The sequence below is a fragment of the Canis lupus genome, chromosome 1 (assembly GCF_003254725.2).
Source record: "Canis lupus dingo isolate Sandy chromosome 1, ASM325472v2, whole genome shotgun sequence".
Lineage (NCBI taxonomy): Eukaryota > Metazoa > Chordata > Mammalia > Carnivora > Canidae > Canis > Canis lupus.
Window position 1 is genome coordinate 22,539,745 of NC_064243.1, and position 22,498 is coordinate 22,562,242.

The 22,498-nt window shown below is 37.6% G+C and overlaps 1 protein-coding gene across 3 annotated transcripts in view; it reads right to left on the minus strand.

Moving 5' to 3' along the window:
* The window catches only part of DCC (DCC netrin 1 receptor), a 1,086,886-nt gene that overhangs the window by 871,100 nt on the left and 193,288 nt on the right, over window positions 1-22,498 (minus strand). The gene's annotated exons all lie outside the window — the stretch shown is intronic.

Sequence of the window (22,498 nt, forward strand, 5' to 3'; positions counted from 1 at the left end):
AAGCACAGCGCCAGTATTTCAGTAGTGACTAAATAAATTGCTGTTTCAGATTGTGTCAATCAGAAACTGACACATAGGCAATGACCCAGAGGAAGCGCCACATTGCCCGTGGAGATGAATGCAAGGATCTTAGAACATACTTGATGCTCCCCTTAAAGAGCTTCTACATGTGATTTTATACCATCTTGAATTTCCTTCTCATTAAATCTCTTAGTCATGCTCCCCCCAAATAATCATGCAATACCTAACAAACAATGACAGTTAACACATGCTGAGCACCTTACACGTGCTTGGTCTTGGGATAAGGCCTTTATCTCACTGAAACTCTATGAGGCTGATAATTTGTACTGCGCTAATCTTATAGGTGGAAACAGAGGATTAGATAAATTGGATAATTTGTATGAATCCATAGGCCTGGCAAGTTACACCGTTAGGATTTGAACCCAGGTGACTCTCACTCCAGGGCCTGGACTCAAATGCCTCCAATTCCTCTTTTATATAACTCAGCACTTCACACACAGTACAGATTGATGAAGAAGTACTGGCTGTCTGTGTAGGTGGCAATAAAAGTCCAGTAAATCCTGTTATGGTATAGTTTGTTATTACACAGACTTATAAATGATTCAAAGCATGTTCCTCAAAATATAACAACTCCATCATAAAAGCCTGACTTAGCACAGTCAGCACATATGGTAAAGTTAGTGCCGTATCTCAACATCACTGATATATATATATATATTATATATAATCATATAATCATATTATATATATAATATATATACCTGATATATATTATATATATAATATATAATATATATAATATATATGTAATCATAGTATTTGTAATGCATAAGGGAATGCAATAATAAGTGTAATTTCTTTCAACCCTTATTCAATTTGAATTTTAAACATTTATTTTAAAAACTTAAGCTTGGGCATTTAAAAAAATACTTTTCTAGAATTGAAGCTCCAGAGATCGAGATCATATTTTGCATGTTCACTGCTGAGATCCAGCACTTCACCCATGTGCATATGTCAGTAAGAAGTGGAGTGGATGTGTTCATAAACTCAAATACACAGGGACTTAGAGTAAACGCACGACACACACGATTATAAATACTAGGTGCCCAAGTTGGAGAAAAATAGAAAATAAATTAAATGCCCAGAATATAGCATATGTCTTTGGAAGAAATAATACTAGTGGATGCTTACAAAGGACTCACTATGAATCAGACCCTCTTCTAAGAGCTTTAATGTGTCTACAATCTCATTTAATCCCCGTAACAACTCTGTGAGGGCCCATCATTTTTTTTCCACTTCTTTTTTTTTTTTTTTCGATTTTTAGTTATTGTTACTTATAGCAATAGCTTTTTTTTTCCTTTTTATTACTAAGGGGAATTACACTGCATGCTTGTGCCACAGTATGTTTATCCATTCACTTATTGAAGGACATCTGGGTTGTTTCTAGTTTGAGGTGATGATGGTAAAAACAGCTATAAAGATCCATATACAGTTCTTGTGTGTGTGAGCACAGGTTTTCATTTCCCCAGGGATTGATGGCTCATACAGTAAATGTATTTTTTAACTTTTTATTCTGAAATACAAGATCATAGAGACTGCAGAAATAGTGCAGAGAAGTCTTACATAACCATCATCCAGCGTGCTCTCCTGCTCTGTGCTAACAGCTTACAGATTTATCAGTATTCAAACAAAACTTTAAAACCAAGAAATTGACATTTGCAAAATATGATTAAACTATTGACCTTACATTTTGGATGCATGCATATGTGTATGTGCATGTGTGTGTTTGGGGTATGTGTGTGCATATGGTTCTGTGACATTTTATCACCTGCATAGATTTATAGAATCACCACCACAATCAATACACATCCCCGCAAAGGGACTCTCTGACCTCGGTGTTAAATATAAGCAACCGGAATCACAGAGAAGTTGAACAGGGCCCAAGGCCAAGTTCACACAGCAGGTGCGGGAGGTAGTCTCGGCGGCACCAGGGCCCATTCTCTTCCCACCACGCTAGGCTGGTCTCCCAGTCTGACCATCTCACAGAAGGCAGCACTTACAATCACATCTAAAAAAAAAAATGTTACAGCAGAATTGTTTCATCAATGAATAAAATGGGATTGTTTTCATTTAATAAATATTTGACTCTTAACTTAGTCTTAAGAATATCTGTCAGTAGACACTTCCAAATTCTGAAAAGGTGATGAAAGCTCTCTCTGCTATTTTAAGTAATACTAGGTTGAACCTTATGAAATTCTAACTTTAAGATTCAGTTGAATATCCATTTCATAGGGGTCCAATCCAATTACAGTAACAATCCGTACTTCAGTCTTGCTGTCCTAGGTGTTTTATAAAGGTCAATATTCTTAAGCTAGCATCATTATAAAAGGCAACTCCTGGATTCAGATGCATGAAAAGCCCATGTCCTTCCTGGTATGCTTTTACACGAGTTTAGGTATCGGAGCAGTAAGGTTCCGCGCATCTATCACTTCATTCCCTTATACGATACACGGTATAACTGACAGATAAGTGCAAGTCACACTGGATCCTCAGTGTACTCTGCCCTGCACAGAGAGTTCATCGCTGCAATCTCCCAGGACTCTAGCCTTGTCCCTCTGGCCTTTGCCGGCTCCGTGAATGTCGACTTGCCCATCCCTGGCTTCAAAGTAAGCTGCTCCAGCTGCAACGTAATCTTTGACCATCACCAGATGGAACAAAGACTATTTCACACCAGGAATTTGTCATTTTGCTTAACATGATTCTGTCGGTTGTTTCAAGTGCATAGAACACAGCTAGGTCCAGGGTGGGAGGGGGGTCTCCTACCACAGCCCCTTGAGCTAGCTAGCTAAATCGTTCAGCTAAGACCGGCTTCCTCCCAGCCAAGAACTCCTTCTTGCCCCTTATGAACTTTGCATTTTCTTTTAATTCTAATGCACTTCCCTCTGCAAGCGCTGCTTAGCTTCTACTGAGCTCGAGATCATACTGCAATCACACCTCCAGATACCCATCCTGATATATGGTCTCCTAAGCAAGCTGCGCTCCTGGGTAAAGACACGTTCAACCACTAAGAGCTCCTCCACCTGAGCTCCAAGGTCCTGAATAGACTTAATGGTTCCATGAAGTCTCTGCAAGTGCACATATCTGTATGTCCCTAGTTTTTTCTTGAGTTCATGTACATCTTACAAAATGCGGAAAGACATCCTTTGCCTAAAAAAATATTATAATAAAATTACCCCACACTCCAGGCTCAGGGGATCAATGAAAGAAGAATCACCTCAACTTAGAAGAGATTTGTTTTTTCCCCTGTTTTTGAAGTCACTCATCATGAAAATTTCTGTTTGAAGAAAACTCATCTGTAATTTGTCAGAATGTGTCTCAAAATTTGGGGTACAACATAATGCCATTAGATACAAATTACTTCTTACTTCCACAGTTAAAAACACAAGGAAAAAGAAGATGATGATTAATGAGTACCTAGGGACTTTGAATTTCAAAGAGAAGACCATACATTTAATGGATTTACAGAAATGCGAGGAATTCTCAGCCCAGTAATTTATTTCAGTCATTTCAGCTCCACAGAAAGTGCTTAGAACAATGACGATAAAGTAAATAATATCATGGAAATGTATAAAATGAAGCACCTACTCTCCTATCAACATCGTCTGTATTTATTTCCTGTGATCGGTTTTCGTAGTGCTCTCCAACGAGCGCAAATACTTTTAGAAAAACAAAACATCCAGTAAGGAAGCTGGCAAAGGGTATGGAACCTATACTATTGATAGCAGCTTTTATTTTAGTCGGGTCACAAGAAGCAGAGAGACCAGTGCAACAGTTTGAAAGGGATGCTAACTGGCATGAAATACAACGACCAGTAGCGAGACTCTGCATTTAAACATTATTATTAGGAATATGTTGCGTAAGACCACTGATCTGTTCCCTACATCACTTCCCAAAGCTTTGCTGATGCAAGTCCGTTGACCAAGAAAAGAGGGGGTGCTCTCTGGGATTTTGGCACAGAACCTTGCTGAGTGGCACGCCAGGCCTTGTCCACATCGTAGGCCGCAGATCCCAACTGGATGCTCTAAGTGGAACCTATTGGAAGAAACACCAGGAAACAGGAAGTGCTAATGCGATTTTTGTAGGAGACTATTTTAAAGATTTAGTTGAATATAGCTAGAGAGAAAAATCAAACTCAGTAATTTTTGCAACAACCTAGGAAGCCCACTGAAGCCCTATTTAATGACAAGGGGCCCTTTTAATTCGATCCACACGCAGAGAGGTACAGTTGTCATACCCGAGGCATGCTCCTCAGAGAATAACTGACATTAAACTCTGTGTTTTCAAAGATCCCAAAACTTGATGTCACAAGGTCAGCTTTCTCATCCTTACTTAGTCATGCCTCCTTAAGAAAGATGTAGTCAACATACTATTGCTGATATAAGATCCCGCAGGGATTAAACTCCTATTTAAACACACCCCTCCTTCGGGTTTGAATGAAATGCTTGAGCAGGAACTTGGCAAAGTGTCTCCAGTGTCAATTAATTTTTAAAGACAGGGCACATGTTTTCCTACTTATGAATTCTGACAACATGAAGAGTTGAAGATTTGATTTCTTCTGACTCTACATTCATCTAAGGAGGAACAATTGAATAAGCTGACAGTACTGATGGCTGTAATTAAAGTGAAATTAATATTTATTGTAAAGCAGCAGTTGGCATTAAAAACCTATATTTATATGTAGTTTTGATTATCCAAATAGACTCAGTTTTGGATAACTAATACTTGACTTCATTTGCACTCTGCCTCTTTCCTTTTCCCATCGTGCACAGATGCTGTTCAATTACTGAGGATGTGATGAGCGCTGCTGCTGCTTACACAAGAGACAAGGAGTTTCTTTTTTTTTTACAAACTGATGTTTGAGCTGGTCAACAAATGTCAGAATTTTGTCCTGAAGTTTAATGTGAGCCTCTAATGGATTCATATGGCAGATGCTGACTTAGGAACTCCATTCTCCTACTTCTGTTCCAAGAAAATGAGTTAAAACTCTCGTTTGTCTCGTTCTTTAAGATATTTGGAGATAGATGTTAGACCACCTTTGCTTACACATGACAATATGTAATCTCCTTTTTCTCCTAATCTCTTCACTTTCTCCTAATCAGGCCAATATAGAAGTCATGCCATGCGGCCAACCGTCAGTGTTTACAGATGCAAAATTGAAAACTGTTCACTGAAAGGTTAAAAGGAAACCAAGAATTAACAAAATGATTGCCTGGCCATTTTTCAATCCTTTGAAACTTGACTAGGTCATTTTTATTTGCTGTTTTCCATTCATGTAAATAAAAGCTTGTGTGACTAAACAAAGTATAACAGCCACCTCAATATAAGTGATCTAATCCCTTTATATATAAAGTAGGGGACCCAGGGCCCAGGGAATGATTTCCCTACTGTCGGTTGTCAGCAAAGCTGGCTTAGGCTCTGATAAGAATGCAAAATTCTAACTCGCCCGTGAACCTGATTTTGCCACATCCAGTATCCCTTCTATATAATTTTATTTGCTGTGATGCCTATCTTCTCTGAGTAGCTTTAGTGGAGGGTTAGATATAGCACTCATTTAGTAAATTCCTTTTTTTTTTTCCTTACGATTTTTATTTATTTATTTTAGAGAGGAAGACAGATCATGCAGTGGGTGGGGCGAGGGGCAGAGGGAGAAACAGAATCCCAGGTAGACTGCGCTGAGCATGGAGCCCCATATGGGGCTCGATCTCACGACCCGGAGATCACGACCCACGCTGATATCAAGAGTCAGATGCTCAATCGACTGAGCCACCCAGGTGCCTCATTATTTAATAGATTATTTTTAATTAACAGTTGCAGGATAATAAAAATAGAATGTATCCGAAGGGAAACCAGTGATGATAACACTTATCATCTGACTTAGAAATAGCTTCTGAAACAAGATGGAGAAAAATGAATTGAGTGTCTTAAGGGAAGGTAAATGTAACTGCTAATATTTTTATAGGACTTTTCAGTTTACAAAGCAATAGTCATGCACATTTTCTTATTTGATGTAAAACCCACCATGTAGTGAATATCACTGTAAAATTTCATCATAGCTCTAAGGGTGAGGTTCCCTTTTGAACAGCAATCCCTGGATTGACTTCTGGGGTAGGCAACTGCATTGCAATGCTCACAGAAGCTATTGGCTGAAAAACTAAAGTTTCGTTTACTTAGTGTTTCTACATTGACATTTTCAGGCACACTCGCAATAGGTAATATATATAAACTAAGTACAAATAAGAAGGCAGAAATCGATGCCAACATTGAACATATTTTTGTAAAATATGAATGGATACTTTAATTTTCTTAGGCATTCATGCCTACAAATAGCTCTAAATAATTTTTTCAATATTTCTAAGTTGATAAATCATCATTTTTTAGAGAATTAAGAAATTCAAAAATTTTTCAACAAAGATGGCTCATTATATTCTTTTCATACATACATACATACATTCATTCATACATACATACATATATATTTGTATAACACCAAATATCTGGATTATAAAGTGAAATGTTCAACATTCCATGCTTCCAAATATCTAGATGTTTAGAATTATGTAGAGATGAGATTACATAGAAAAAAAATGATACAGATATCTATTAAATACAATATCTGAATCATTCTTCTTATTAAGCCCTTTGAATCTTTAGAATTACTGATACTAGTATATTTAAGAACAGAAGCAAATATTTTAGGTCACAACCACTTATCACCATATCACACAGACTCCACTGCAATTTTCATATCCAAACAAAAGGTAACATGCACAAACATCTTGAGGGAAGAAAATGATCAGTTTTAAAGAGAGTTGATACACTGTAACAATTTATCTTAGAAAGATGACACCTTGAAAAAGGTCAAGCATAGGTGTATGGGTTTATAAATGGGGCTATAACTATTCAAGAAAGATCACAGTCAAAGAGGATTGATGAGGTATCTATGTTTTTTCCTGCTTTCTTTCTCTCCCCTTCTCCTTCTCCCATCCTTCCTCCCCCATCCCTCTTCCTCTCCTTTTTCTTTTCTGTTCCACAATAGAAGGATGCAGTGTGAGAGCTTGTGAAAGGCTCACTAGTGCATAAACCAGCTCACTTGTTTATTAAAGAGATCAGAGTAGAGGCTACCAACATCCATGTGATGAGAATATTCAGTTTTACCAGGGATCAACAAACTCTAGCTCCAGGGCAAATCTGACTGGCTTCTCTTTTCATACCAGTGAGCTCAGAATGGCTTTTTAAAACATATTTAGACTTAATTCTTTTTTATTATTTTTACATTTTAAAAAATATTTTATTTAAATTCAATTTGCCAACATATAGTATAACACCCAGTGCTCATCCCATCAAGTGCCGTCCTTAGTACCTGCCACCAGTTGTATTTAAACTTTTTAAAAAATCGAAAGAATGATATTTAATGCCACATAAAATTGTACGAAATTCAATGTCAAAGTCCCTAAGTAAAATTCCATCGTTGCATATTCACACTCATTCATTCAGTTATTTCAGTGGCTTCCTTGCTACAGAGGTGAGTCAAGTAGTTGCAACATAGACCATGTACCTACCCAAGCCAGAAATATATACTATACAACTCTCTGGCCCTTTATGGAAAATGCTTGCTGATTCTGGCTTAATCCAATAAATAACTACCGAACTGGAATTTTACTTTTTAACTGTCTCTGTTAATGAAGAAGAAGAAGAAGAGGAAGAAGAAGAAGAAGAAGAAGAAGAAGAAGAAGAAGAAGAAGAAAGGAAGTATACATGCAATAATAAACTACAAATTTAAAATATAGAAAATCCTCCGAGATCTTGCCATTTGTTAGCACATGGATGGGCCTAGATGGTTTTATGCCAAGTGAAATGAGAAAGAAATGTACCATATGATTTCACTTCTACGTCAAATCAAAAACAAAAAATCAACAAAACAAATGAATAAACAAACAAAGACCAGAATCCGACTACAAATACAGGAACCAACGGATGGTTGCGGCGGTGGGAGGTGGGTGGGGGTGGAATGGGGAAAACAGGTGAGGGGAAGTAAGAGACACAGACTTCCAGTTATGGACTGAGTAAGTCATGGGGATAAAAGGCACAGCATAGGGAATATAGTCAATGATACCGCTATAGCCTTGCACGGTGACAGATGGTGGGGGCACAGCCTAACACACAGAGAAGTTGAAGCATTCTGTTGTAAACTTGCATCACGCGTCAAGTATACTCCAAAAGAATTTTTTTAAATAAAGAAAGAAAAGCTCAAAGCTATTTCTTCATTCTCCAGAGGTATCATTTATAGTTTGCTTTTCTATGAAATATTAACTCCTAGAAAATAATAAATGAAAAAGTGAAAAGCTAACTCCTCCTACACCCATCTGATCACCTTCATAAATAGTAAGCTCTTTTCTCTCTTTCGCTCTCTCTCTCCTCCACAATATGGGAAGATATTTGAGATTTATGTGGGAAGCTTTGGCAGTCTTCTAAAATTTACTTGGATGGGGAAATAAATCAAATGTGGGGCTCTCCCTTTTTCTAAGAATAAGTTATTTGTAACCTAAATACGAGTGAAAGAATCGGACAGAAATAGATATTTGTATTATGCTTATGTTTGCCTTGCATGATTTACATTATCCTCATTGCAGTATTTTGCTTTTCATTTTTGATCACTTAATTTGATTTTGATTCTTTTGTGTAGCTTGTCAGCATTGTGGGTTAGGCTTTATGGCTTTCTAAATCTTTTATGACATGAAAAAGAGAAAAGACAGATCTGTTTTATAGGAATCCTATCTCCAATAAATTGATGGAGATAGAATATTTTTGTTTTGTTTTTTAAACAATCTCTCTTAGTAAGGAAGTAAATTAACATATGGGTTAAAAAAAAAGAAAAGAAAAAAAAAAAATCCAGCAGCTTATCTGGGGTAGTGGAAAGGCCAGTTAGTCAGGAACCAAGACCATGACTCCTATTTCCTTATTTATTCACAACCTGACCTTGAACAAACCACACTATTTTTCTGGGCATCAGTTTCCTCCTCTCTCCACCGGGAGATTGAATTAGCTGTAGTCCCTTCCAGTTCTAAGATTCCGTGTTTCTAGCTATTGTGTACAACAATTAATTTATGAGGATATAATATACCAATTCATCTCTAGAAAATGTTTTTTCCATCTCAGAAGTTAGCCAGAAATTACAAATATACTCACTATTTTTAATTTTTCAGTTAAAATTCTGACATATGATTAAACCAGGAATCAGGAGACCCAGAGCCTCTTCTCTACTTCCACTGATGAGACACCTGTCCTTGAATAACAGAAGACTTGCTGCCAAACAGGTGTGAGGAACCCCCTTCTATAGGTTTCACCAAGTTCCTAGGAGTTTTATATTAAACCACAGCATAAAATGGTCAAAAGAGAGAAGCAGTATTCTTCAAATATGAAATCTAGAGTGGAAAATGTTCATCTTGCTCGCAATTATAGAAACACTACTTTATCTTTCACCCACAGCTTAGGAAAAAAGTGTGTGCATATATATAAAATACATAAAAATATATATGTATAAAACACATACACCCATATATACAAGTGGTGATAATTTCGTGGAATAGGCATATTCACATACTGCTATAAAGTACAGAAAATATGTCAAAGCAGTTAGGCAATACGTGTAAAGTCATTCTTAAAGTGCTCAATACCCTCTGCCCCAATATTTCTGCTTCTGGAAAGCTATCCTGTAACATTATTTACATTAGTAAAAATCTTATTTATTCCCAAATGATAATTTGTTTAGTAATATTTTCCAATGACTTAAATTTCCAATAATAAATGGCCAGGCATGATGATTAAAATGATAGTCATAAACAAGTTTATAATCACAGGGCATAAAAAGCTCAGTAGTTAATTTAAAAAAAAATAGAACATAAAGTTTATATCTAATATGCTCACATTTCTATTTAAAAAGCAAAAACTGAATGCTTAAGAATATTTGCAGGTGAATTTACCAGAAGTAAGAAAAAGTGACTCTCTTTAACTAAGGGGATTAGGGGGATTTATTTTTCAAAAATGTTAAATGTTTTGATATCCATGCTCTTTTCTTCTGCTTAAAAAATAATACATAATCATTATTTTTAAGAACACAACAACACACAATGGAGAGTTTAAAACAGTAATATCACTTAATAATACCCACTCTAGACTAATATTTATATTCTTTAGCTTTTAAAATTCTAATTGTTGCTGTTTTAATATTGCCAAGCAAATAATGTGTACTTCATAAATATTTTTTAATGATTCAATGTATTATTTTTTATTTAGAAAATATTTCTGGAATTTCTATGTAACTGGTGAAACTAAGCTTTATAATTTCTATTTTTAAAATACTATATCAATATTATTACTATTATCTCAAAATAACTAGTTATAAACATTCTTATGGAAGCAGATACAGTATTTGTACAGCAGCTTCAAGAATCTGAGATTCCTGCTTTTCATACTCCTATCTTCCTGCCAGACTTGTGTCAATCAACCACTGAATAACTCATTTCACCAAAGTTCACAAATAAGGTAATAGAAGGATATGTTACTTTACACAGTAGATTTATTCTTGATGGTTTAGATAATCTAAATGCTATTTTAAATGCATAATGAGGGCTCAGATTTAAAGAACCTTTTGTGACGTGAATAATCAAATACTAATATATCTGTTTCATAATACATCTGTTTTGTATATTGGACTTGCTTGAAGGAAGTTAATATCTGGTGTTTTCTAAGACATGGGGGAAATTCTTTAAAAATATCTAAAAAGTGCTTAATTTGCTGTTAGACTGATTTGACCTCTGGAGGAAAAGATATTCAAGTTAAAAAAAAAAGAAGAAAAAGAAAGAAAGAAAGAAAGAAAGAAAGAAAGAAAGAAAGAAAGAAAGAAAGAAAGAAAGAAGGAAGGAAGGAAGGAAGGAAGGAAGGAAGGAAGGAAGGAAGGAAGGAAGGAAGGAAAGAAAGAAAGAAAGAAAGAAAGAAAGAAAGAAGAAAGAAAGAAAGAAAGAAAGAAAAGAAAGGCAATGAATTTTGAAGTTTGAACTGATCCTAATTTAAAACAAATATTATCCTAACCACGCTAAACATTTTACCCTATGACACAGTGCCCGTCTTCCTGATTTAGCAAATAAGTTGTGGTTGCTTAAAATCCAGAATGCCATTTCCAAAAGAAATTGTATTCTCTTAGGTTTCTAGGTTTTCTCATCCTATCCATAATGGAGCTCATTTAGCACAAACTTCCACTAAGTGGACAAAATAGTTACGACAATGATTCTGTGGAATGTTGCTTACTGTTATAATTTTAGGACCCAAGAGGATATTATCAAATCTATCCTGGGTCACTAGCCCAGCAACAAGAAGCCTGGAATTCTCCAGCTGAGGTCAAGATTCCTACGACAGATATCTAGGAGTCGCTGTCTATGGGTTATATCTATATTCTCCCTAGACTTAGAAGCAGCTTTTAAAGTTCCTGGAAAATATTTCAATGAAATTTAATTCAGAATAAATTAGATATTATTCACTAAAATGATACACACCGATGGATGTAATGACTCAGTGAGCTATAGATATCTCAATATCATAGCAAACATTCACAAAATGATGCATAATGATTGTGGGTAATGGAATGACTCCAGAGACATCAAGAAGAATTATTAATGAATAATTACCACACATCAATTTGAAGAGGAATAAATGATTTCTAAAAATACTAGAAATAACACAGGCTATAAGACACTCTTTAAGTAATGACTTGTTCTTTCCCATTAAGGTTAAATGAATCAAAACCAGATGCTACCCTTTAGTTTGATATAATTAAATGATAACATTTTTTTTAATTGAAGTCTCCTTGGAATCAAATTACCACACCAAAATCTCTACTGAGAAGCAAGAATACTTCTGCTTCCTATGTGCATCACTAATAGTTGCTATCAAAAAATCATGCCCCCAGCCTTTACTGTATCATTTTTGTTACTACAGAAATAGGCTGTGCAAATGAGAAGTAAATAAATCATCTACATCCTTCTTTCAGCATACAGGGCTCCACTGGCATCCCAAAGCAAAAATAAATGTTCATCATTTTCTGCCTATAATTCTGTATTCACTAAATAAGGAAACAGCTACAGACTTCAGTGTGCATGCTATTAATTTCTCCAGATCATTAATAAATCGTAAATTGGATTAGACCTCAACCTTTGCTTGGAATTCCCCACAATGTATGACCTTGAAAGATTTTTTACAATGGAAGTGCTCAGTCCTCCTTCAGGTTTTACAGTATTGGTCCAAACTTTCTTTTTTTTTTTTTTTGTTTAATTTTTTATTGGTGTTCAATTTACTAACATACAGAATAACCCCCAGTGCCCGGTCCAAACTTTCTTGGACTAACTCTAGGTACACATCCAAATGGTTACCCTTGCTCTTATAGCTTACCATGTGTCTTTATAAAATCTTATTAATTATCACAGAGCCCAAGATTTCTGGATTCAGATGAAAGTTTAAAGGCCATCTAGCCCAACTGACTCCTGATAATGGTTTCTGCTGTAAAGTCTTTACTGGGGACAACTAGACTATGCTAGACGCCTTCATAGTTAGCCGACTACATTACCTTCCACCCTCCATAGTTTGAACTCATTTGATTTACTAATCTATCTTTTATCATTCACTCATTCATCCTCAATCTACCCTCAGATTCTACCCAAATTAATCCAATTCCTTTTCTTTATTACCAGACTTCATGTGTGTAAGGATAGAAATTATGTCACCCTAGTCTCCTCCTAAGACCTTATTTACATTTCATAACGAAAGGACTAAGTTCCTTAACTATCCTAATAGTAATCTTGTGAATTTGGTTAATTCATCTATAGATTTTTTTTCTTAGAATTTTACGTTGGAGATGTGCTCTGGCCTAAACAGAGAATGAGACCACTCCTGCCCCTATCATGGTAGATAGGTTTCACCTTTATTTTGTGTAATCCAAATCAAATTTTCTTGTTATTAGCCAAAGTTAAACTTGACTAAATCTTAATGATTTGTTTTTCACATATGGTTCAGATAATACAGATCTTACATCATTCTGTCATTGATCCTTGATAAACTAAAAATTAAAACTTTATATTAGGCATGTCAAATTTTAAATTTGATCTTCTCAGATTGAAACAATTGTTTCAGCAAGTTAATCAATATCATTTAGTAGCTGGAAAACATCACCCCAAATCATCACATCTGGCTTCATGTCATCTACAAATGTCACGAGCATTCACCCACATTGATTAAAATGTTAATAAGGTAGATAGAAAACCTGTAGCTTGTCACTGAAACTTGCCCTGTCAGAATGGACAACGCCTCAGTAATCCAAATCTTTAGGGTGTTCCTGTAGTTACTAACCCACTGGTCATCCCTTCTTCTCGTTTACACCTGCCATCTTCCCTTTCTCATGACGCCACTTCTACTTTGCGATCTGACAATAACTAATTAATCCCGATAATAACATCTTAAATAGAACAACATTTATTGAGCACATATCTCACTTAGCACGACAACCCTTTGACCTAGCCTCTCTTATTACACCATTTCCTAGGTAAGAAAACGGAGATTCAGAAAATAACTTTCTCAAATGAAGTAGCTGGTAAGCATGAGTAGTAAATTGAATCTAGAATTATTTTCTCCAACCCCTATGCTCTTTATTGCTCTGGCGGATGGTATCTCATGATGTCGGATGGCACTGCACGACATATATTGTTATATCTTTGTGATATATTGTTGTTACATGGCTTTTGCATATATACATTTTTTCCCTATGAAATGGCTTTCTCATCTGTTCCATATGGAAACCTCCTATTCATCTTTAACCAGTGCAAACAGCCTCCTTTCTGTGAATCCTTCATTGCCTTCCTCTAGACCCCCTCTGAGCTTGTATAATTGCCCTCCTTACACTGTCATTATTGTTTACCATTTCTGGCTTTCTTCCCAGAGTATGCACTCACTCGGTGAAGGCGGGGTTCCTCACTCATTCATCTTTGTATTCTCAGAAATTAGCACAGTGCCTGCCTCTTGGAGGTGCATAATAAATGTTTATTGAACAGTAATTCATGTTTGACAGTTGTTCATTGATCTCATGGACCATTCTCTTTGTGTCACCTGGCCAAGCTGACTTGAACTCATTCAGGGCATCTTCAAAGCTTACACCGCCTTGGCCCCCATGTCACGGCAGTCCCTACTCCGTCTATACATTTCATATATTCGTTGCACATCAGTCAAGTCAAAGACCTTCTGGTCTTGGCAGAAGACACAGAAGTAGGATCGGCATGGAGATCTTTTCCTTTCTCTCTGCTACCTTTCAGTATTAGACCTCAGTTGCAGGCAGATCCGTGATTCTGTTCTTGTTCTAACATGAGAACTTTTCAAAATCTCCCCCCAAATTTGGGTCATTTAGCTGCATGCTATCCATTTTTTCCCTACCTTTTTGGAATGGACTAAGTGTGCCCAAATCCTTTTCAATGTTGATTTCAAAAGATATTTCCTCTTGAAGCTTTAAGCATAATGATGTTTTAGTAGAATTGCATATTATCGTCTACTTAAACTCTTAAGTGCAAATAAACATTATGTTTTAAATTTTTGTTGCTATATATACAATCTTTCTTAAAGAAATTATGTCACTAGTGAAAAGTTTAAGGAATAGAAATACATTTTTTTCTTAGGTTTTTGTTTAGGCCTTTTTTTTTTTTTGCTGTAGCTCATTTTGTGTTTCTTTACATGTAGTCTGCATCTACACATGTATATTTAATATATTTCTCTGGTATTTCAGGTCAAAGAATTATTTTTTTTTTACCAAGGTAAATGAGGATGACATTTTCGGTCTTCGGTCAATTAATTAACTGCTTTTATTATTCCTTGCATAAGTGATACTTAGAAAAATACAGGTAATGTGATAAATACCTATATAGATGCTCTGAATTTTGGTAGATGTTTTCCTTTCTGAGATTAAAAAAAAAATGAACTGTGACTTGTGGTTTGATAAGCAGACAGTTCTCCATGTTTCCTTATAGCAGCTCAACTATGATTTCAAAAAAAATCGCTCTTTATTATCCTATTTTTCTCATATTAAGATCAGTCTGCATTGCTTCCCATATATCCTTCTGTCCTCACTTTAGGCCCTGGGACGCCTATATCTCAAAAGTGATTTAATTTAATTTAATTATTTTATATAGTTTTAAAAGCCCAGCGTGAAGTTCAATGTGGGGTTTGAACTCATGACCCTGAAATCAAGACCTGAGCTGAGATTTAGAGTCAGACGTTTAACCAACTGAGCTACCCAGGTGCCCCAAGAGTGATTTTAAATGGTAGCAGGAGTCATGTAAGAAATTTCAGGTTATATTTAGTCCTTTTATTGGACGCAGGCCCTTTGAGTGACTTTGAATGATTCTTTGGTCATTTTGCTTTGCCCTCCTAATTCCTGTGAGTTTCTATTCTCTTAATGTTGAAGGTAGAGTCTGTTTGACCTGTAGCACATATACCTACCTATCTCCATGCACCTACCTATCCATTCGCCACACTTTTATAAACCTCTGCATCTCTGTGTGCCCTACTACTGGAATGAACTGGTTTCTCACTTGGCCTTCTGTGCTTCAATGATGTATTTCTCTAAGCCTCTTGGATTCGATATCTAAAAGCCCAGGAAACCTCATTCCCACCTTCTGTTTCTCTGACATTCATCAATACTTCCTACACCAAAACCAAAGCTTCCAAGTCTCCAAGATACATATCCTAGTACAGTATGAGAAAGATACAAATTTTATCTGCAGTTTAAGCATTTGGAATAGAAGATGCCATGCACTGGAATAACTGATTAGTCACCAAAACAGGCTGTTGTATCTCTTTCAACAGCTCTTCTAGTAGGAATATTAATTCACGCTGCAAAGTGTATGGCGGGGTAGGGAGGGAGGGAGTATTCGGAATGGGAAGGGAAACTGAATGACCTTTCAAAAGTTATTCTAATTTAGCACTTTATGAATATGAGATGCTCATTCATTATTCAAAGACTGCCTGTAAAAATTAGTAGCTTCACTACTAAAAATTTAGCTTGAACATCTTTTCCCCTCTTGAACTGGATCATTGTCTTATCAAAGGAAGAACTTTTGATCTATTAAATCTTATGTTTTTGGCAGCACAACTTTATGACCCAAAGTTTAAGTATTTCTTCAAAGATAATCATATCAATATTACAGTGTATGATAGAGCTTTACAGAGGTTTTCCTTCCTCTGCATTTTCCATGTCTTCCCCTAAATGCGTTACCATTCATTTCATTGACAAGTTGAAGTTCATTGCCACAATTAATATTTCAGAAGTATGATGCCACCTTGCCACCTTTTTACTGTTCTGAGCGCTCCTACATAGATTGTACCCAACAGAGCTGACATTTCAATTAAGAGAACACGCCTGCCAAGTCCCCGTTATGCCCGTTCTGTCATGACCTCCATCATTGGCACGCAGTTCTATACTTTTGCCACTGACCACATTCTCTCCTTGTTGGATAATTTCATAACATTCTTTTCTTTGACCTTGCTTTATGCTGTACACAGCAGGAATGCTTCTGAATTATCAAAGCAGAAGAATTTTATTCACAAAGACACGAAAGTATTTGCCCCTACTTTCTATCCATAGACTTCCCACTCTATGTCATCTTCATAGTTCATTTCTTTAAAAAATAAACTTTTATTTTAGAATTGTCTTAGTTTTACAAATAAGTTAGGTGAGTACAGAGTATTCTTCATAGACCCCATAGCTAGGCTCCGCTCTGCTAATGTCTTGTATTAGTATGGCACATTTGTCACACCTTATGGGCCAATATTGAAACAGTATTATTTTAAACAAGTCCATAAGTGATTCAGATTTCCTTCATTTTTATTTATTTTTTTTTATTTTTTAAATATTTTTTTCTTTATTTATTTATGATAGTCACACAGAGAGAGAGAGAGAGGCAGAGACACAGGCAGAGGGAGATGCAGGCTCCATGCACCGGGAGCCCGACGTGGGATTCGATCCCGGGTCTCCAGGATCACGCCCTTGGCCAAAGGCAGACGCTAAACCACTGCGCCACCCAGGGATCCCTTCATTTTTATTTAATATCCATTTTCTGTCCTAGGATCCATCCAGGATACCACACAATATTTAATCCTCATTGGCTCCTTGTGGCTGTATGACTTTCTCAGATTTTCCTTGATTGATTGATTGATTGATTGATGACCTTGATAGTTTTGAGGAGTACTGGTCAGGCATTTTGTACAATACTCCTTACTAGGGTTTGTTTGATATTTTTCAAAACCAGTATGAGACTAGGGCTATGGGTTTTGGGGAGGAAGGCTACATACATAAAGTGCCATTCTCATCACATCACATGAAGAATACACACCGTTAACACGACGTATCCCTGCTCTCACCTTGATCACCTGGTTGAGGTGCTATTTGTCACTCTTCTCTACTATAAAATTCCCTTTCCTTCCTCTTTCCCATACCTTACTTTTTGGGAGTAAACCACTATGTGTGGTCCTAACTTACGGAGTGAAGAGTTACATTCTACATCACTGGGAGAGGGGAATATCTATCCAAACTATTTAAAATTCTTCAGAAAGATTGATTCTTCAATCATTCATTTATATCACTATGGACTCATGGATTATCAATCACTTTTATTTTTTTGAGACAATATCTGTAAACAATTTATTATCAATCACTTTTAAAAACTCACATCAGAGTTACTGAGACAATTATTTGCCTTATAATAAGCTGAGAATCACACATTTTCTTCAGGGCTCATATTTTAACCTCTTCTGCAGATGGTATGATGAAAAGTGAGGCTTAGGACAATACCCTAAAGCTCAGAATTACTCAGGGCTCTGAATGATCAGGGCCCTGAGTAATTTCATTTAAAATGGGAGACTACCTAGCATAGTGAGTTAGAAGCATGGAGTAGCTTGCTGGGTTCAAGTTGTGGCTCTGCCTCTCTGTGGCATAGGACCTTGATGGGTAATTTAAGCTTTTCGTAGCTCAATTTTTCATCTATCAAATGGGAAGTGTAGTAGTGCATATTATGTGGGGTTCTTATGAAGATTAAATGAGATAATGTACATAAAGAGATCAACGTAGTGCCTGGAACAGATAGAAGTATAAAATAATTGTCAGCCATGGAAGCCACGGTTTGTATGTTATTTATCAGATAATGTCATACATGGTAAGTGATCCAACCTTAGTTAGCGATACCTTTGATAAAATAGAAGATGCTAGCATCACACCAAAGTGAAATTAGCCTTAAAATGAATGTCCCAGGGGGCACCTGGTGGCTCAGTCAGTTAAGCGTCTGCCTTCAGCTCAGGTTATGATCTCAGGCTCCTGGGACGGAGCCCCACATCGGTCTCCCTACTCTGCTTCTCCCTCTTCCTCCGCCTCTTCCCTGGCTTGTGGGCTTTCTCTCTCTTGCTCACTCTCTCTCTCAAATAAATAAATAAAATCTTAAAAAAAATGAATGTTCATAGTTGTTTACCTTATGCTCTAACTATTCTGCTATTCATTTTAGAAGGAATGAAAGGAATGAGGCAATAGGGATACGCAGAACAACATGGGTTCTCTGGGTAAAGAACACGTTATACTAGATCCTTGGGGAAAATGGTACAGAGACAAGGGTGCAGGAGGAATAACATTCTCATGAGCAAAACTGAACTGTACTTAAGAGATAAGTACTCAGACAGGGGGCCAGAAGATGGTGTGCAAGATAGAAACGTCTGCTTTTGATAGAAAGGGCTGCCTGAAAATGGAAAGAAAAGATTATTTAAATGAAATGCACCGAAGCCAGAATTTCCTCCATCTCTCTACTGTGCACAAGGGTGACTCTACTTGTCATATCAGGAATGAGATACTAAACGCTGGAGTTTACAGTATATAACGTGACCTGAATCCTGTGGTGTGTGGGTGGGCGTGTACACACACCTTATATGTGCACACCACATACACGCTCCAAAATCAAACACTAGGTCAATTTCCATTATTGAAAATTCAAATGACAAGGGCCAGAAAAAAGTGCATTCAGAGGAGTCCCATATCAGATGCCTCTGTGCATTGTAGTGAATATCTTCACTTCTTCCTAATCACATATTTTAGCACCCAACGGTAACCTCCTCTGAAAGAGAAGGAGAATAGGATTAGGGCAAATTCAATATAGGGATTTCTAGATCAAAAAAAACAAAACAAAACAAAAAAAACTCCCTTAAATCAATGGGAAGATTCCCTAAAACTTTCTAGAAGCTCAATATCTAAACATGTACTCTTTGCATCATCCCACAGAAATAAGTGATTATCAAGAATGAGACTTATTGGGATCCCTGGGTGGCTCAGCGGTTTAGTGCCTGCCTTTGGCCCAGAGAGCGATCCTGGAGACCCGGGATCGGGTCCCACGTCGGGCTCCCTGTGTGGAGCCTGCTTCTCCCTCCTCCTGTGTCTCTGCCTCTCTCTCTCTCTCTCTCTCTGTCTATCATAAATAATAAATCTTAAAAAAAAAAGAGTGAGACTTATTGGATACATATTCATCTAATGATTGAAATCTTATCAACAAATACAAAATGTCCACACAATTTAAACACCCGTACAGTCCACTTGAGCGTAGAAATCTTGGCTGAAATGTTCTGCAAGACTAAACCTCAGTATCCTGCAAGGCTCCAAGGACCAGACTGGGGACTCGAAGAGATGTCACCGATGCATGCACCGCATCCCACTATCTTAGAACCAAGAATTGCCGTACCTAGCTCACCTGTTCTCTTTTTGCAGAAGTTGCTTCTGTGAAACAATTGCCAGTGTAGCAATTTCCCACTCTCAAAGGACATACAACCAGTCTAGAACTGACTGGGGCACTGGCTTCCCACTTGAGATGCTAATGTTCGCTAATTAAGGTGACTGACCAACCCAGCACCCTGGTTTGTCCAGCGGTGTCCTCGTTTTAACACTGAAAGCCCTGTGTCCCAGAAAACGCCCCCCCGTCTTTGGCACACCGGGGCAGTTGGTTACCCGAGCACTAATATAGTTGGTGGAAGCACATACTGATTATTTATATTAAAGGCTCTGGGTCAAGCTACCTCCCTAAAGTTGCCTGGCATATTGTACTATATTAAGGATAGGCTAAAAAGTATTGCCTGCACACTGGGGAACAGAAATTCTAATGTCTAAAAGGGGCAAAGAGTTAGAAATCCGAGTAAAACGCCCTACAAAGGAAAGAAGACTTGTATTAACAGATCGGATATTGAAATTGGGGTAGGCAATGGGAGGCTTCAGACACTCTGACCCAGTTTCCGTTTCTAGCCTCCTCCTTCTGTTCCCTCTCTCCATAGTTGAACCCAGAGATCAGCAAACTCCAGCCTGAGAGCCAGATCCAGTGTCCTACTGTTTCTGTAGATAAAGTCTATCATCAGAAGATAGGCGGCCCTTGCACTCGCTCCCAGGTTGTCCAGGGCTGCTCTTGTGCTACGTGCAGAGTGTAGCAGTCGTGTCGGACACGGTGCAACCTGACAACACTGTGATCTTTATTCTCTGGCTCTTTCCCAAAAGTGTTTGCCAACTACTGTCCTGGTAAAACTAATTTATGGTTCCCCCACAGAGCCTCTCAGCATCTCTGACTTCACAGCTTCACTCGGGCTGTTCCTTCACCTTCAAACGTCCTTCCCTTTGTTTTCATGTCCATACCCCCCGATGCTCAGCGGAGCCTGTGAGCACCCATTTTCCCTATGAACCATTCTAAAGCTTCCAAGTAGGAGAAAGTCTTCCGTCATTAGTCTTCCAAAAGTCTAGACAAGTTCTCTTATGGTATCTACAGTTATTGATGAAGCTGGCTTTCTTTACTTTGCCTATAAACACCTAGAAGGCAGAGTTTATCTTTGTACTTGTATCTCCCAAAGTGCCTAATATATTTATGATAATAGGCACTCACTAAATAGTCGTGGAAGAAACCCCGGAGATGTTGACCAACGCCCTTCCCGTATTCTGTTTTGATTATAGCTCCGCTATATCCCTTGGGTCATCATCTTCTTTGCATTCATTCAGAGTCCTGTAGATTCCTTGTGGCATTTCCTGTGTATGCATTCAGGAAGACCCCCACCCCCCCCAACACCCCTGCAATCCCAGTGCGAGCTCTGCAAAGATAAGAATCAGGCATCTTTGCCTTCTTAGTAACCCTTCATAGGACCTAGTACAGCTGAAGGCAGGCATGCACACATAAGGGAGTGTAGGACGCTGGCTGGAAATTAATGTATGTCCAGCAGCAATCTCGGACTATCTTCTTTTACTGCTCTTCCCAATTTGCAATAATTCTGTAGACAAGGCAGGGCAGTGACATCTTCACTTATAAGATCAAGAATCAGAAAGCCCCAGTAAAATATACTGCTGCATGGTTAAGCATCAGTGCCGGTTCTAATGTAGCTCACCAACCCGGCCGAGAGAGGACGGGAAAAATCAGTTTGTGACAGCAGTTGGATGTCAAGAACTCAAAATAAAAACCACGTCTGCATAAACACGACGGCATTTTATAATTACAATTATTATTTCACAGGGATCCTAAGTTTATCTGATCGTTTTATTGATAAGAAACCTTAGAATAACCAAAGCGTTCCTACAAGGCGACCTAGTTAGTATCTCAGACCAAATCACCTGACTCCAGACAGAGTGCTCTTTTCACTTCACTGACCTGGAAGGTCCAACCGAGCTAGGACTGTATCTCTATTAGCTGCCCACATTCTGGCAGACTTCTAAATTGGATCCGTTGCAAGCAATTTGGTAGAGGCAATTTTTCTTTGGCTTTCTTTCTCTAAGCTACATGTAGTTCCCATCTGCTTTATAGGTTCACAGAGCATGAGAATTGGCCAACCAACAGCCCAAGTCTCAATTGAAAAATAGAATGATAACATGGTAAAAAGAGCTCCGCACAAAGTCTCAAGATACTTAGGTCCTGATCCCAGCTTTGTAATTTATAATCCTTGTCCGTTCTTTCCGTTACGTGTTCATTAACAAGAATAAGTCACTTGTCTTCTTTGGGTCTCAATTTCTTTGTTTGCAAAATGAAACAAGGCCCAGATGACTTGTGCACTCTGTCCAGGGCTAACATTTTGCCATCCTGTTCCCATGAGAGTGGGCAGCGGGCACCATTCTGATAGCTTTCCACAGCCAAGGACTGTCAGAGGAATACAGGGGTTCCCTGAAAACAGCGGGGAGACCTGGTTCGCCAGCTGCGACCAGCCCAGTCTGCTGTTCCCATAAAACAGCATTTATCTGTACTTCTTTATACTATCGTGGCTCGAATCTCTCTACTCTGTCAATCTAGAGTTCTCTTCTATAAATTCCAGGTCTAAGAAACCCCAGAGATGTTGACCAACA